Genomic DNA, 18271 nt, shown 5'->3' with positions numbered 1-18271 from the left:
TTGTCAGGATGACGTTGACAATAAACACTGGCATAAATCAAAAAGGCTGAAGTCCAGTTCTCTATAGATTTCGGAACACGAGGCCTCCGAGCCAGTTCCAACTCTTCCTCCTTCGACCCCTCTTTTGCGTGAACATCTCTATATGTAGGAGACGAAAAACATCCACAAAAGCCCCAGACCAAATCAGATTCTTCGTTTTTTCGGACAAATGAGATCCCAAAGGCATCCCCACCCCAGAATAAGGTAACTTTTTCGGTAGGATACTATCCTCCGCAACCTGTGTGGCAACCTTTCCCCCAGTCCCCCCAGTAGAAACTTCATTGGCAACTTGCCCCATAGGAAAATTCGAAATTACCGGCCGCTCAAGCCTTGGTGCCAGAGCGACTCGCTCAACCACAACCCCATCCCCAGTAGAAACATTCGAAAATACCGGCCGCTCAAGCCTCCGTGCCAGAGCGACTCGCTCAGCCATAGCCCCATCCCCAGTAGAAACATTCGAAAATACCGGCCTCTCAGGCCTTGATGCCAGAGCGACTCGCTCAACAACCCCAACTTCCGTACCAATATACCTTGTACTCTTCACAGGGAGACTCTCCCTAGGTTGCCACACAGACCACCACCCATCCTTACCTTTGGGCAACTGCTCGGACGGCAGCGTGACAGCCCCACGATCTTTCTGCGAAGGTCCAGACCTCACTGCCCCTCGTACACCTGCATGGTCCGCTCGAGACACCTGCAAAACACGAGAAACAGTGGGTTGCCCCATCCCACCCCCTTGGGCCCGTGCTGCCAAAAGCCCACAAGTTGAGTCTCTCAATTCCCCCTCCTCCAAATCCTCATCCTGAAAATTCCCGCAGAAAGCTTGATCAGAAAAGAAAACTTGGTCACTGCCACTGGGCATAGCCCCATCACCAATACCCCCGTCATAATTCTGCCAATCAATAGGCTGAAAGCTGTTTACATTGAAAACTGCAGAAGAGCTATCCGCTCCAGACAGCCCCCCGTGAAGCCCGCCACTGGAAACAGCCGTGTGGACAGTTCCCGAGCCCGCAGATACAGCCGACAGCCGCCCAGCCGACGGCGCAGCATGAAAACCGCGGCCGCTCAAGCCAGACAAAGAAGAAGATCCCGTAACCTGGTCCCCGAAAACTAAGACGCCATCCTCCCCCGAGGAACGAACCCCCGACGCCAAACCATGGTGACCCATCGACCCATACGCAAGTCCACCCGCACTGACACCCGGCCGACCCCTGGGGACCGGGAACATGGAGGGACCCGCGCCTGTGTGCGCCCCCCGGGGCAACGGACCCCCCCCACGCGGAGCCGAGGGGGTGGAAACGGCGGGCCCCAGGTCAGACACCCCGGGGTCCAAGGACTGGGCAGCCGGGGGTGGCAGCCCAAAAGCTGCAGCATCCGCAGCATGAACAACTTCAGCAGGGGGCGGGTCGTCAATTAGGGAGCAAGCCGGCAACTCGCCCGACAGGAACCGGGCAGCCGCCCCACCCTGGGGAGTGGGGGCAAAAGAGGGGTGGGGGGCAGTACCGGGCCCTGGTACCGCGGGAGAGAGCAGGAAACATTGACCGTTCAGCCACAGGTAAGGCGAGGCCCCGGCCGACAATTGGGGAACCTCAGAGGAGGGGGCGGGGGGTACCCCCAAAGGGGGGGGGAAAGGCACACGCCCAGGCACATCCAAGCTCCGCCCACGCTTGGGCTTGGGGCCCGCCTGAGGCTTCCCCGACTTCCCTCGTACCAGCCCGCTGGGGCTCGGAGCCTGCCGGCCCGCCGAGCGACCCCTCCTCCCCCCGGGCGCCCCACGTGTGCCAGCACTAAAATATGGTAACGCACATACCTGCTGGGAGGCGCCCGGGGCATCCGGCGGGGGTTCCACATCAACGGCGGGCAACACTAGCCCAGGCCCGTCAGCCGGCATAGCCGCATCTCCGTCGTCCTCCTCCTCCAGGTCCTGCGATAAACAAGCCTCCACCGCCCGGGATACACCCTCAGAAGCCTTGCGAGGTGGGCGAGCCATGCCGACCCACGCCTCCGCCGGGACACCCGGCCGCAGCAAGTCTTCACGCCCTGCCTCACAAAGGATTTGCACCGCCCTCCGGACCTCAGCCGCTGCCTCCATGACCCAGGATACAAGAGAAACCACGAGCGTCGCAAAACAAACCTCCCTAATAGCCACCCGCTACGCAGTTCCCAACCGTCAGCCTGACCCCTTTATATCTGTTCCCTAATCAGTCCCACCTGATTTCCTGATTCTCGCGCGAACCTACCCAGGAAGAGACCGGCTCGTGCCTGGCTCTCCCTGGGTCCCCCCTTGGAGTACTGCGGCGCTGTGGGCCGTAACCCCGGAGGTGAAGGCGAGAGCTGCAGAAAAATCCTTGATGGAGGTGTGTGAAAGCGGGTGAAAGGAGCTAACAACCTAAGGAGACTTTCACATTTCCTGGTAAGAAGCACCTGTTATGTATATTGAAACTATGTATCTGGAGTAGCAGATAACAGATTACAGATACTGTAACTACCTGTCTTGAAGGCTATTTGGAAACACAATAAGACAGTAACACACTTTTTTGCGCCGAGGAGATATTAGCTTAAGACATTTCCAGTACTTAAAAAAAAAAAAGCCCCTAAAGTTCAAGTAAACTTACTGACACTGTTATAAACTGCTGTAGACATCGATATATACTGCTATTTAGTAACTTGCACAAAGGGTTGTAAATCTGCTGATATCAGTACAAGGATTTCTGCTATAGAAAGAGACCTGCAAGCTATTGAACGATTTAAGGAACAATTATGGCGCCTAAAGGCAGAGGAGTAAAAAAAACTGTAACCAACTCAGTTAACCCTACAAATACTACACCAAGTGCTGCGGAAAAAACTGCAACAGCATCAATCTCAGTGATAGAGACAGAGACTCGAATTCGTCAACAGAATGGGACTATTAAAGAACCTGTAATACCTGATTTATTCAGGAAAAAAAACATAGGTAATTCCTCTAAGAACAATATCAATGAGCAGACAGCGTCTAATGTCTTACGTGATGCTACTCCTAAGAATCACGCCGCAATTCTTTCAAATGAACCCTCTGTAAACTTAACTTCGCCAACAGCTGTAGAAAGAGCTGGAACAGGAGCTGGAGTGGGGGATGACGATTTAGCTGAACTTTGTCAAGCTGTAGAGGAAGTCAGAGTCTCACCTAGGGCAAATGAACAGCCTTTAAACGACTTAGAATCCATCGGTTCAGGTGGTCAATTCTTTTCCATGTCTGATGTGTCGATAACATCTGATGGGGAACTTGATGAGGAGTTATTCAATGAGGGTCATCAGCTTGTAAAAGACTGGGCTGATGACTGCAATCAAATTTCTGAAGAAGATTTTCTTGGCTCTGATTTTCTGTTAAACGAAGGAGCTCCTAATACTGTTCGTAGGGCTGTAGAGACCAAAAATCCCCTCACAGGTGAAAATGTAGGCTCAATAAATCAGCCACAGTAGGAAGGGGCTGGCATGGCTTCAGGAACGGAGGCTGAATCTCCAGAGTTATTGGAGGGAGATGAAGAGATCACATTAAAATCACAATATAAACTACAAACATCTATGTATAGACTGATCATGGCTCACAGAGAAGAGACTAAAGCAGAGGGACTCCGCACTCAAGGAGCTGTGCGTAAGCTGCAGAATGTTGTTCGCCGCTTAGCCAAGTCTAGTACTGAAACTAATTTAAGAGTACAGGAGACGGAAGCCCGTATTTCTGCTGTGGAAGATGAATTGTCTACACAGAAAACCTCAATCAAGGATGTGGATAGTACTAGACAAGACATTGATTGGAAATTGACCGATTTAGAAAATCGCGCACGGCGTAACAACTTACGTATATTGGGAGTGGCTGAACAATCAGAGGGAAAGTATGTTTGACGGTTTGTTGTGGAGATGTTCTCAGACGCCTTTCAGGATCTCAAAGGATGGGACTGAGATAAAGAACTTATAAGAGCCCATCGTTTTCCCTTTAATCAAAAACGCGATCAGGGGGGGGGGACAAAAATCCAAGAGCTATCCTTATATGTTCACAGAATTACCTACTTCTCGAGATTCTGTATGATTTGGCTAGGCCATCAAAAACCAGAAAGGGTTTGGGGCATGAGTTTTTTGTTCGACCTGATTTTTGCCCGGCGACAGTGCAGCAACGCTGGAGACTTAAATAACTAATGGCACCAATACAGTCTAAGGGGGGACAAGTCTTTCTCCTAAATCCTGCTAAACTTAAGGTTGTGCATAAGGGGAGAACCATTTTTTTGTATCTGAAATTAAAGCACAACAATTCTTAGATGCAATGCAGTAGAGATTGATAGGATAAGGATAAGGATTATATAATTTTTTTGTTTTTGTGGGCTGCCCCTCTACTTTTGATTTACTTTTTTTGTTTTTTTTTGTGCCAGAGATACGGTACTATTCAGGTCTGGTTGGCCGGGTTGGATTACATAGCTCACACTCACTTACCATCAATGAGGGCATTAGCCCTTACGCTTCCGGTGGGGGGGTGCTGGGAAGAGGGTGGGCTGGGAAGGGTGTGCTGGGGGGGATGTGGGAGGGAAAAGGCTTTCTTTGGGGTGCATGGAAATACAGCTGAAGGATGTACTGACTCTAAGTTTATGATTTTTGTACGGCAGGTGCCAAATTTTGGAATTCTATGTTACTATACGTTTAACTGTGCTAATGTACTAAAACAATATAATGGCTTAACTGACGATATGTTCTATTAATTTTTGTGGTCTAAATGAGAAAAATGAAAAAGGGGTATAATGGCTCAGATGTTAAAATCTACGCGGTTTGGTTTAATCTGCATACAGGAGACTCATATCTCCTGGGCAAACAGAGGGTGGCTTAGAGATCTTGGATTGGAAGTAGTAGGATGTTCCCGTCAAAGCTCTACAATAAGAGGAGTAGCAAGTTTAAATAGGTTTGGATTAGGGGAAATTAAAAGAATTAAAGAAGACCCATTGAGACTATGGGTTATTGCTGAACTTAAATTTGGAGGACTGACTATTACTATCTGTTCATTATATGCCTCTACAGTCGGTGACCCCACAGTATTACATTACTTAAGTATGGAGTTAGCTTTATGGCCACCTAATATTATATTATGTGGAGATCTTAATTTACATTTGGATGAAACATTTGATATTTACAGTAGTACTCCATATGTAGGTAGGAAGAAGAATGTATTCAAGGCCATTAAGGGGATTATTCAAGAGTATAGATTGTTAGACGTGGGGTGTGAAAAAAGGGGGGGAACGTTTGGATGTACTTTTTTTTCTGCCCCTCACCAAAGACATTTTAGGCTGGACTACTTTTTTGTCTCTAAGACATTATATAATGAACTCACTCAAGTGAAATATAGGGTGCTACCAAAAATTATATCAGACCACAATCCTATAACTTTAAACCTTGAGGTAAACATCCCACCTACCCCTCGACCATGGTCTTTTGATCGCAAACTACTGTTTGATTTATCTTATGCTGAACATATGAATATCTGGATTCCTGAATTTTTTTCCAATAACAAGGGAACTGCTTCCTTAGAAGTAGTTTGGGACGCGTTCAAGTGTGGGGTTCGGGGAGAAACACTGAGCTACTCAATAAGAAAACAGAAGGAGGCTAGAAAGCGAGAGGAATTAGAAATGAATAATTTAAGACTGCTAGAGATTCAGCTTATGCAGGCGTGTGACAAAGGACTAGCTACATAAACTATTATAAAGGAATTATTGGCTCTTAAAGTCAAAATTCATCAAGGATTTACTTTATAGTTTGCTCAGCAAATCTCCGCCTTTCGGACGGAAGTCTATGAAGTTGGAGAAAACTCAGGAAATTATTTGGCTAAGAGGGCTAGGCAGAAAGCGGCATTTGCTAGCATTGATAAAATTAACAATATGTTTGGGACGACTGTTAACAAAATAGAAGATATACTTAAAGTATTTTGTGATTTTTACTTTAAATTATACACTGAGGATGTTACGGGAGACTGCTTAGACCAGATCACTCAGTTTACTGAATCATCTTGGAATGCTACGTTATCTAGTCATGAGAGTGAGACCCTGGATTTACCAATTACCTGGGAGGAAATTGAACTATCTTTGATGTCTTTAGCTTCAGGAAAAGCGGTAGGTCCTGATGGTACTCCTTTAGAGTTCTTTAAACATTTTCAGGGTGTTTTAAAATCAGAACTAATGGATTTATGTCTAAGAGCTCAACAAGGTATTGCCCCTCAATCATGGCATGATTCTATAATTACTGTCTTTCTCAAAAAGGGCAAACCCCCCCTATTACCTTCATCGTTTCGTCCCATATCACTCATAAACGCTGATAGCAAAATTTTCTTTAAAATCCTAGCCTCACGATTATCTAATATTATCTCTCCCCTAGTTTCTATATATCAACATGGTTTTATTCCAGCCAGAGACACTGCGGATCATATCCAACGAGTGATTACGTTCTTGGATTGGTCCCAAGCAACTTGGTCTAATGTTGGACTTGTATTTTTAGATGCTGAAAAAGCCTTTGACCGGGTTGCTTGGGGCTATCTATTGGAAATTTTACCCAGGAAGGGACTAGGTCCAGGTATTATAAAAGCTTTAAAAACCTTGTACATTGCTCCTAAAGCTTGTATTCGAATTAATGGGCAAATCTCCCCTTTTTTCCCAATCACTAGGGGCACCCGACAAGGATGTCCCTGCTCACCTCTACTTTTTGCTTTTTATATCGACCCTTTAATCAACCGTTTTATTTTGGAACAAAAAATTAAACCTATTCATTTAGATAATATTAATTATCGAGCTCTAGCCGATGACATAGTGATAACCACCACTGATGTTCAGACAGCTTTACCAGCGATTAACGACCTTGTCAAACAATTTGGGTCTTTCTCCGGTTATAAACTCAATTTGGAGAAAACGCAGATTCTTTGCTCTGGGGATAACCCACCTTTGAATATTCCTACTATCTCAGAGGTTACATATTTAGGAATTAAGATTTCTCTGCCCATAGAGAAAATACCAGAACGCAATATAAATCCTGTAATAACTCAAATCAATACCACACTGCAGCGTTTGGATCATTTACATTTATCATTGTACGGCAGACTTAACATCTTAAAAATGCTGATTGCACCAAAAGTATTGTATATGTATCGCACCATACCATTAGAATTCCATTCGCTCTTTTTTTAAAAATTTGGAAAGGAGTACTTCTCGGTTTTTGAGGAGCTACAAACACCATCGTAAAGCCCACAAGAAAATGATACTTAGTAATGAATGTGGCGGTTGGAATGTTCCTTACTTTTTTTTCTATCACTTATCTGCCGCACTACAATATATAAGTCCTCTAATGATGGGAGATAGAGTAGAAGTGCCGAACTGCCAAACCCCGTCGATCTATGAAATGATTATGAACGAGAAAGTGAAGGGTAGCTTTCTCAAGGTTGTAGAGCCTAGCTATCACAAAAAAACAAAGTATAAGACATTGAAGGCAGCCTTTGGAGTGTGGCAAAAAGTTCGAAAACATTTAGCTCTACCTAAATTAAATTCTTATACCCCCTTAATATCAACAGGTCTTCTACCAGACATTTTTTGTGATCTAACGATGTATAGGTGGGAGCAGAAAGGATTACGGTATTTGGGAGACTTATTTAGTGGTGGCCAAATTGCTTCATTTCAGGAATTAATGAACAACTTTTCTTTAGTAAGAAATGACTTTTTTAAATTTCTCCAACTTCGAAGCTTCTTACAGAGTCACCTATCAACTACCCCAGTTAAAATGACGAAAATTCCATTGTTAGAACTTTTGCAGAAAAAGCCTTGTATAGGAACTCTTTATTTAAGCCTGATTCAGGAATGTGTGGACAATCTGGGACAATGTCAGTCGAAATGGGCTAACAACCTAGGTATACCCGATATTGATATTTTGCTTTCTATTAAATTTGCCTCAGACTGTCTGATCACAGGGATGATGAAATCCCAACATTTTATGTGTATACATAATCTTTACTATACTCCGAGTAAAGTTGTTAAGTGGAGCACAATAACAGGAACGAACTGCAGTCGCTGTGGGCTATTTGCAGCTGATGAAATACATATGTTTTTTTCTTGCCCTAAACTTAGCACGTTTTTTCAACAAATTGAAAATTTCCTTTCTGTTGGACTTTCGTGTGGAGAGGTCAAATTGTGCAGAGGGTCCCTGTACCCCAATTAAAACCTCTCCTTCCTCCACGACCTTGCTCTCGCCGTGGGTGATTCAAAGCCAATTGCTGATGCACATTTTTGTGAGATTTTTCTCTCCCGCTCCCGCAGACCCCGCCCTTGGTAGGTGTTTATCGTGGGCCCTTAATTAATCTGTCTTCGCCTTCCTGGCCCAAGAACAAACTCCCCCAAAATGTCATTGTTGGGGTGAGTGGTGTAAATTTGCAAGGGTTCTAATAGGTATAGAGTATGGTGTGGAATCGCCTGGAACCTAGTATTCAAGGGGCTGTTGCAAGGTCAGAAGTTGGCAATGCCACATGTCCCTCTTAAGTTAGACTTGTGATTCTACTCCTGTGCTTTGAATACAGCATTTAATGCTGGCCTCGGATGAGAATTCATCAAATTGTAGCTGTGCAATGGAGAACAAAGTTTTACATATAACACTTTCCAAACACATTTGGCACGAATGAGAAGCAAAACTGATATAGATTTCCTAATAATCGTAGTAATCAGGGCATGAGTCAGGGGTACACGCGGGTGAATGGCGTACACCCACTTTTTTCACAGGGTGAACGCCGTCCACCCTGTTAACAATTTGGGCCCCACTGAATAAAGTGCTGAACTCGTCCTGGTGTAATTTTCAAACACCGGGACACTTTCAGCAGCGTCTGCAAGTTGTTGCCTGATTTCCATCTGTAACAATCAGCAATGTGTAGGAGTGGACTGTGTTTTCTTGTTTAAGAGTTAGGAATCCGGCTGGGCGCATAACAGGAGCCGAATTTGAGGAGTTATCCGGCCTCCTTTAGTTCAAGTCTCTTGGCTGGGAGCAGTCGGGAGCCTCACATCTGATGCAAATGAAGCGGAGGGGAAACAAATGCTCACATCCTTGTGAGCACTTCACACATACTTAAGAAAGTCAGCTTTTCACTTTGTTCAGTCCCTGTTTAGGAGATATGCATGCACTGTAAGAATGTCAGGTGAGTTGGTCTTTCCCAGTATTTACACAAAGCAAATTGCATTACCACTATTTTTTCTTGTATAGGCCTTCTCATTCCAATGCAGGGTGTCAGAGCGCTTTACATTGACACGTGCATATTGCATGTACAATAAATTATATGTTTGTAAATGAATGTACAGGATGTGTTACATAAAACTGGGGTATTGCAAGGAGTAAAAGTCACATATCTTCCACAGCTCACTGTGCTATTATCCTCGCAATGCGTTCAAATGCACACATGATAGACCCGCTAAACATATATGTGAGGGCTTTAGATCTGATGTCACTTTTTGGGATGCCACTTCCTGTAGGTTCGTGGCTTGTGATGCCACTTTCTATGATGTCAATTCCTGGGTTTGCCATGTTTGATGTTGTGCACCTTGATGTCATGCGTGGTGATGTTGTGTGCCGTGATGTCACTTGCATACAGCCAAACTAGGTCAGTCCCCCACTTCTAATTTTAGGACTTGTGCCCTGGTAGTGATTTGTTTAACCTCTTAGACTTAGAACATTCAATGTGCTGTGCAGTAGAAGATGTGGATTGTGCCTTTTCTATTGGATTATCGGTTTCCATAAAACATAATTTAATCAATATATTATAATAATGTATGCCTGCAGTTGATACCCATGTACAAATACAGCTGTTGACGATAGTTGCTCTGAATTGCATGATTGTACTAGCAATCGACCAAGACACTAGATGGGGGAGGGGGTCAGAGGGGGTGTTCTTGGCTCATCAGGATTTCAACCCCCTGCCCAATACAGTGAACATAGCGTGGGTAGCTCAAGGGAGAAGGGGGTGGGGAAGCAGGGAGAAGTATAAATCGCGTACAGCTTAGAAAATCTAATTATTTCAAGGTAGACCGAAGCTTGCAGCGCAGTTATCTTTCCTCATGGCCGCAGCCGACCTGGAAATGGATTCTTTAATATCCTGTGTGAGATTAAGAGGGGTTTGGGTGATTACGGCGCTGGAGAGCGCAGGGTCATCACGGGCTGATACTATAACTTGGCAGTCGTGGCTGGCTGCCGGCGCAAGCTGACGATGACATCACGGCCGTCTAGCTTCTGGCCGAAGCCGGATTGACTATCTGACAGCTTTGGCGGATAACCTTAATACAAATTGATGAAAGCGTTCAAGGAAGGCCAGGGTGCTATATTTTTTTCCTGACAGGGCGAGTGACAGCTGGGCTATGAGAGAGGCGCGCGAGCCGCGGGAGTAGCTCGGGCCAAAACAGAGATGGATTCCCTACCTGTTGATGCTGCAACAGGAGAAAGTGGACCAAGAAAAAATATAAATTGACCTTTAGCTTAGGTAAATTCTAGACATGTAAGTCATTAGCAGACAATGTGGGGGAAATGTGCTTTTTAGAGCGGACAGCTAGTATAGAGTCCGACAAGCTTGGAATTTACCTGAAGTCATTTACGGAAAGCCCGGTCCATCTTTCCGAGTAAGGAACGAACAAGGTAAATTGTTAACCTATTTTTATAACTCTACTGTTGGTGTATTCTCTTTTTCTTCCGGAAGAGAATTCCGAATCGTGATCTTGCATTGAGTAGGTGTGACACTCCGATCACAGGATGAGAGAGGACAGAGGAAACAACGACCACTGGGCCCTCAGAATTTATTGCCTTGAATTCTGGGGCAAGTGACCTGCAAATCTTAAGACCCTTCTTTGATCATCCTTCCAGTGGCGGTTCCTCTGCTAAGGCGCAGGAGCGTCCCCCTACTGCTTCAAAGCTGTGCAAATGAAAAATAAAATGATAAATAAAATGGTAATAACAAAACGCTATTATAATTTTATTTTTAGCACTGCAGCTAGGTTAGGGCAGGGCGGCGCTGGGCTCCCATGACCCAAAGGGAGGAGCAGTGGCAGCTGCAGAACCTTAAGTACACATGACGGTTTGGCCGGCCATTTTGGGCCGGCCAAACCGTCATGCGCACTATGCATGTTCTCCATCAGCTGTTTCGTACAGCCTGTGAGGAGAACATGCACAGCCTCCCAGTCCCTCTCTAAACGCCGAACCAAAGCGCTCAGGCCAATCACAATGCTGCTCAGCAGTGCTGTCATTGGCTACGGAGTTTGGGAGCCTGTGTGCTTCCTGGTTCCTGCTGGAGAAGAGGCGGCAGCTGACAACCAGCAGGTACGGTTTCTTTTTTCTTTTTCTTATTTCCCTAACCCACTTCCCACCTTCCCACAGGGCCGGCTCCTACGCTATGTCGGAGGAGAGCCGCCCCACTGCTTTTAAACAGAGCACTGCAAAGGAAACATAAAATGATTATAACTTTGAGTAATTATCATTTTATGTTTCTGTTTCTTTGTTGGTGGGCCGGGCTGCTCTGCTCTTGGAGCAGGCAGGGGAGGAGGGGTTTGCCCACTCCTAAGTGCGCATTAACTGTTTAGTCTGCACTCTCGGGCCGCCCAAACCAGCCATGCGCACTTTCCCCGCTCTCCATGCAGGCTGCATTACAGCCTGGCTGGAGAACAAGGCCAGGCCCCAATTCCCTGGTTAAGCTTCAAATGAGGATGCTCAACACCAATCACAACTCTGCAAGGGGAGCCTTTTCTGTGCTCCCTGTGCCTCAGAGAACAGAAGCAGAGATGTGCGACCGGCGCAGCAAGGTACATTTTTCTTTTCTTACTATTATTTTTTTGTACCGTTCCCCCCATTCTCCCACTCGCGCCCACAGCAGCCCCGCCACCCGTGAACCATGCCACTTCCTTCCCTCACCACCATTACCTACCAGCCGCCACTACTAACTGAACTGTTAAAATCTATGGGGCAATACTGTGTTTTGCCATCTAGAGGATGGCAGACCCATTGACAAACCATTAATCACTGACAAGCATTGGCAAATCCAAATCTATCTTCCAATGTGTGCATGTAGAACAGGGTTTAAAAAAGTAAAAGATTTAAAAAATGAAGGAAAAGCAGTCACATATCTTATGGTCTCTCAAAAATGTGCATTTAATTCAATGTTTTCAATCTTATTTTTCACGTAGTTTTATGTAGCGCAAACTTGACTCAAATCGGGTATCAGCGCGCTTTACATAGCATCAGTTGCATTTACATGAGGACACGTTCATTTTTTGTTCGGCACGGGGAGATTAAGTGATTTGCCCAGAATCATAGGATGTTCTGCGTCATTGCAGAGACTTGAACCCAGTTCCCCAGATTCAAGGTCGACCGCCTTAGCCGTTAGGCCAACTCCTCTCCCCTAATCTTTTTAAATAGCATGGTTTATTTTCAAATACTTTTTACGAGGGAAGCTGAACAGAATTAAAAAAGAATAAGACAATGTCAAAATGTAAAAGGGAATGCTTTGTAATACCTAATTTACTCTATGCCGGATTCAGCCATTTGGTCTTCTGGAGTAGCCCAGGGACCAAATTTATGGACTTCTGTTAGAAGTGAGATTCCTGGTTGGCTGAGGTATGCACACAGGCCAGGCAAGAACCACCACTCTAGTCACCACACAATAAGATAACCTATGCTAACCCTCTGGGAGCAAGCCACAGAGCAGTCAGGCTTATTGTTGTAAACTTATTGTATTACTATTCTCTTGCCTCTCTATGATCTTCTTCCCCCTCTTCTTGTATTCTAGAATGGTTATGCTTGCTTGTAAGACTCAGGTTCTGCTGTGTCAGTTGAGTACTGGTCAGCAGGCGATGAGTCCACATACTGCTGTGCTCTGCAATAAATCTCCTATACTACAACAACTGGTCTAGAGATTACTTACAACATTTTGGCGACTTGTACCTGCTGCCCAGAGAGTAGTGATGCTGTACCTCTCTTTTCCTGGCATACATCGAAGAGCAGAAGCACTTTAGCGATAGGACTCAGCGAAGAAACTAACCCGGCGATGTTTCTCATGAATGCCGCATGGAGACGGAGACATTCGATTGAAATTCCGAGCAGAATTAAAGATTTCTGGAGGTTTTGGCTCTCTAAAAAGACTTTCAACCGTATTCAAGTAAGTGAAGCATTGCTCCCTAGCAACGCGTCTGTGTTCCAACACCATTTTCTTGACCGGCATGTTTGTCAGTGAGCAGATGTGACGCATTACGCTAGCGTGCAGCGCTGCGTCTCAAGCCTCGCTTTCATTCCGGCGGCCATCTCGATTTATTGTTTATCACGGAGGAACACTGGTATTCTCATCACGTGTTGCACAATGGTTGAACTTTTCTTTTCGAGATTAGATCTGTGTTGGTTTGAGAAAGCTCTATTTACTAGCGGTTCATCTTACTAAGGTATTTCGATGTTTATGTGACTTTTTGTCAACTCTGCCATAAATTTATTCTGTGTTCATCAATTTTATTTACAAGAACTTCAACAATTTAACTAAGTTGTTTACAGACTCAATTTTGGATTTTGAAATTTAAATATGGCACAGCAAGTTGTGGTAGCTTTTCCTCCTCCATTTTTTTCTGAACCAGGGAATCCTAACATCCAATGAGAAGACTGGTTTATAATGTTTGATAATTATTTGGAGCACTTGATGGCCAAGAATTTTCCTTTAAAAGGAAGAAAGCAATCTTATTGAGTACCTTGGGCAAGGAAGGACAAAGGGTTTTTAGATTTTTACCGATTGCTTTACAAGGTAATGGTCAAACAATTCCTGACGAGTTTAAAGAAGCTGTTTCAATGCTAGAAGTCAGGTTTGCCAAGGAGGAGAACCTTGTTATGACCCGCTACAAATTCTATACCCAGAAACAGAGGCCGGATGAGTCTATAGATGATTTTGTCACACGTTTAAGGGAACTCTCCATAAAATGCAAGTTTGGGGCTATGTGTGACGAACTTATACGTGATCAGCTGATTGTTCAGTGTAGCAATCGTAAGATTCAGGAAAGACTGTGGGTGGCAAAAAATCCCACACTCAAGGTGGTGATAGATCTTGCTCAAGTCATTGAGGAATCTGAAAAGTGCATTAAAGTTATTGAAAATTCTAAAAAGAAGTGTACGGAGCAAGAGGTCTCAGAAAAGGCTTCTGATCACGAATCGGACTACTCGGTGGATGAGTCAGTTGCGGTGGTTTACCACAGAGGAACACTGGTATTCTCATTGCGTTGTTGCACAACGGTTGAACTTTTCTTTTCGAGATTAGAGCTGTGTTGGTTTGAGAAAGCTCTATTTACTAGCGGTTCATCTTACTAAGGTATTTCAATGTTTATGTGACTTTTTGTCAACTCTGCCATAAATTTATTCTGTGTTCATCAATTTTATTTACAAGAACTTCAACAATTTATCTAAGTTTTTTACAGACTCAATTTTGGATTTTGAAATTTAAATATGGCACAGCAAGTTGTGGTAGCTCTTCCTCCTCCATTTTTTTCTGAACCAGGGAATCCCACCATCCAATGGGAAGACTGGTTTATAATATTTGATAATTATTTGGAGCACTTGATGGCCAAGAGTTTTCCTCTAAAAGGAAGAAATCAATCTTATTGAGTACCTTGGGCAAGGAAGGACAAAATGTTTTTAGATTCTTACCGATTGCTTTACAAGATAATGGTCAAGCAATTCCTGACGAGTTTAAAGAAGCTGTTTTAAGGCTAGAAGTCAGGTTTGCCAAGGAGGAGAACCTTGTTATGAACCGCTACAAATTCTATACCCAGAAACAGAGGCCGGATGAGTCTATAGATGATTTTGTCACACGTTTAAGGGAACTCTCCATAAAATGCAAGTTTGGGGCTATGTGTGACGAACTTATACGTGATCACCTGATTGTTCAGTGTAGCAATCGTAAGATTCCGGAAAGACTGTGGGCGGCAAAGAATCCCACACTCAAGGTGGTGATAGATCTTGCTCAAGTCATTGAGGAATCTGAAAAGTGCATTAAAGTTATTGAAAATTCTAAAAAGAAGTGTGCGGAGCAAGAGGTCTCAGAGGTCTCAATAAAGGCTACTGATCACGAATCCGACTACTCGGTGGATGAGTTAGTTGCGGTGGTGAAAAACAAGTTCAGGCCTAATGTCAAGAAAAATTTGCCTTCCATTAAGCTTTGCACAAGATATGGTAGCACCTCTCACACCTCAGAGGCGAGGTTCTGTTTTGCTGCCAATAAAGAATGCTTAAGATGTGGTCGCATTGGACACTTTTTGAAAATGTGCAAAGCCAAAGGGAAACAGAAGATTGCTGTGGTTGAAGATTACAGTAGCGATGTCTCGTCTGTTAGGAACAGATTACTAGTTGTCAATGACACAGATGTTGCGAGTATTGACGACAGAATGCAGAATAGACCAAAGGCTGAGTTTAGAATTGATAGAATTGAGGAATCACTTATGGTGGACACTGGGTCACGTTACACAATTATTCCCCAATCCATGTTTAACATGTTGTGGTGTGATAAACCTCTTTTACAGAGTGACATTTCTCCAAAAGGGTTTCAGGGAGAGACTATATACATTGTGGGATATTTCGAGTCTGACATATTGTTTAAAAATAGAGCCACAAAGGGTAAAGTTTACGTATCTCTTGATGGTCCTCCTATTTTGGGTTGGGTACACCAATTTGATTTGTACATCATTATCAATCCTAGAGCGCCTGAGCAAGTTATGGTGTTGGACGATGCCATTACAGAGTCTATTTTGAATGAGTTTGGCTCTGTGTTTAATAATGATCTTGGTGAGCTCAAGAGGTACTCTCATGTCATCAAATTGAAAGATGACTCTGTACCAATTCAACATAAATTGAGGAGGATTCATTTAGCCATTAGAAGTGATGTTAAGTCTCTATTGGAAGAAAGGTTGCACAGTGGGGTCATTGAGTCGGTGGAGGGGCCACAATGGGTTTCTCCGGTGGTGATTCCTAAAAAATCAGATGGCAAACTGAGATTTTGTGTGGATCTCAGGTCATTAAATAAGTGTGTGATTGCTGACACTTTCCCTCTACCCAACATTGGGGAATTGGTATCCACTCTTGATGGTGCAAGATATTTTTCTTAGCTAGACCTCAAGAGTGCCTACCATCAGATAAAATTACATGAGAGTTGTAAACATCTCACCGCCTTTATCACCACTGAAGGTGTTTTCCAGTTCACCAGGCTGCCGTTTGGTCTTATTTCAGCCGCTAGTGTTTTTCGAAGAATGGTGGATGAAATATTTAAGGCGCTGGAAAAAGTAGTCTACTTCCAAGACAATATTTTGGTATTTAGAAGTTCGGTTTTTGAGCACAATCAAATACTTAGGAAAGTGTTGAACAGGATTTCCGATGCGGGTCTTACTCTGCGTAAAGAGAAGTGCGTTTTTCTAGTGGAACAAATTGAGTATTTGGGCCATGAGATTTCAGCTTCTGGAATTAAGACAAAGAAGGATTTGTTATCAGCTATAAAAACGGCTCTGCATCCCATGGATAAGGACCAACTTAGGTCATTTATGGAACTCATAGAGTATTACTCTAAATTTGTTAAGAATTTTTCAGAAAAGACAATCTGTCTGAGGTCCTTACTTAAGAAGGGGTGCAAGTTTGTGTGGGGATCTGAACAGGAGTCAGCTTTTTGTCAGATAAAAAGTGACATATGTACGGCTGGTATTTTGGCACCATTTGACACAAGACGTGTTCCCATACTCATGGTTGATGCTAGTGCATCTGGGTTAGGTTCTGTACTTCTCCAGAGGCATGAAGGGGGTGAACGTCCGATCGCTTTTGCCTCCAGGACCTTGTCTGAATCTGAGGTCAATTATAGTGTGATTGAGAAAGAAGCTTTGGCGGCTGTCTGGGGCGCACACTATTTTCAGGCTTACCTTTGGGGAATTTGCTTCGTCCTAAAGACAGATCACAAGCCACTCATTTGAATATTGGCTCGTGGGGGTGCTGTCCGAGGGTCTCCTGGATTAGCAAGGCTGGCAGCAAAATTGCAAGATTTTCACTTTGAGATACAGCATGTACAGGGTTGGAGGAATCTTCAGGCTGATTGTTTTTCAAGGTTACCGAGTAAAGCTGATCAAGGGGATTTGAGTGGAGATCTGTTGGATGAGAGTGTTTCATGGGTCCAAGATGTGGTTTCTATTGGTGAGGGGTCATTTTCACAAGAGCAATGGCTTGCAGCCATAGAAAAGGATTGTGTTTTAAAGGAAGTTATATACATGATCAAACGGGAAACATCCTTAACAACGCGGGCATTACCACGCGCTGCTATTACGGCGCTGCCATTACAACGCAAGTCGTTACGACGACTTGCGCTGGAGGGCGCTATTGGATAGGGAATAGTTAATTTTCTATTCCAACACCTTCCCTACTGTAACGTGGGCTGGAGTTGGAATAGAAAATTAAACTATTCCACTATCCAGCCCTTTCAGCGCAAGTCGTTGTAACGACTTGCGTTGTAAAAACAGTGTTGTAACGGCACACAGTGTAAAAGCCTGCGTTGTAATGCCGTACATCCTCATCAAACATGGTCCAAAGAGGGAGAGCTGTCTGCAAGTTCCAGTTCGCCCTTATGTTAAAGTGTTAGATGAATTATCGACTTGTGGCGAGGACATTTTGATGCGGAATGATACATTTATTCCTCCTTTTGAACTTAGGAGTAAACTCATTTCAATTGCACATGAGGGATACCTTGGTCAGACCATGACTCAACAGAGGCTTAAAGCAAACTTTTGGTGGCCTGGGATTGATGCTCAGGTTTCGACCTGGGTTGAGCAGTGTGTGACCTGTAAAGATGGGGAAAAAAGTTTGAAACTTGCTGTTGGGTTGACTCTGGGGCACATTCCATCATCAAATGTACCGTGGCATACTGTGTGCCTCGATTTTATTGGGCCAATGGTAGAACTCAATGTGAATCTACGTTCTGCAATTGTTTGTGTTGATGCTTACAGTAAATGGGTTGTGGTTGAGTTTGTCAAGGATGTCACCACAGAGACCACAATTAAGTTTTTGAAGTCTCTCTTTCAAGTGTAAGGTTTTCCCAGTGTTATTATCACTGACAATGGGACCTTGCACAATATGCGGTCTTTTATGTCTCACTGTGGTTTGCTCATCATAGGACCTCTCTATATAATCCACAAGGCAATGGCCTTTGTGAGAGGATTAATAGATT

This window comes from Lissotriton vulgaris, chromosome 9, assembly GCF_964263255.1.
Source record: "Lissotriton vulgaris chromosome 9, aLisVul1.2, whole genome shotgun sequence".
NCBI lineage: Eukaryota > Metazoa > Chordata > Amphibia > Caudata > Salamandridae > Lissotriton > Lissotriton vulgaris.
Note: the sequence above shows the minus strand (reverse complement) of the source record.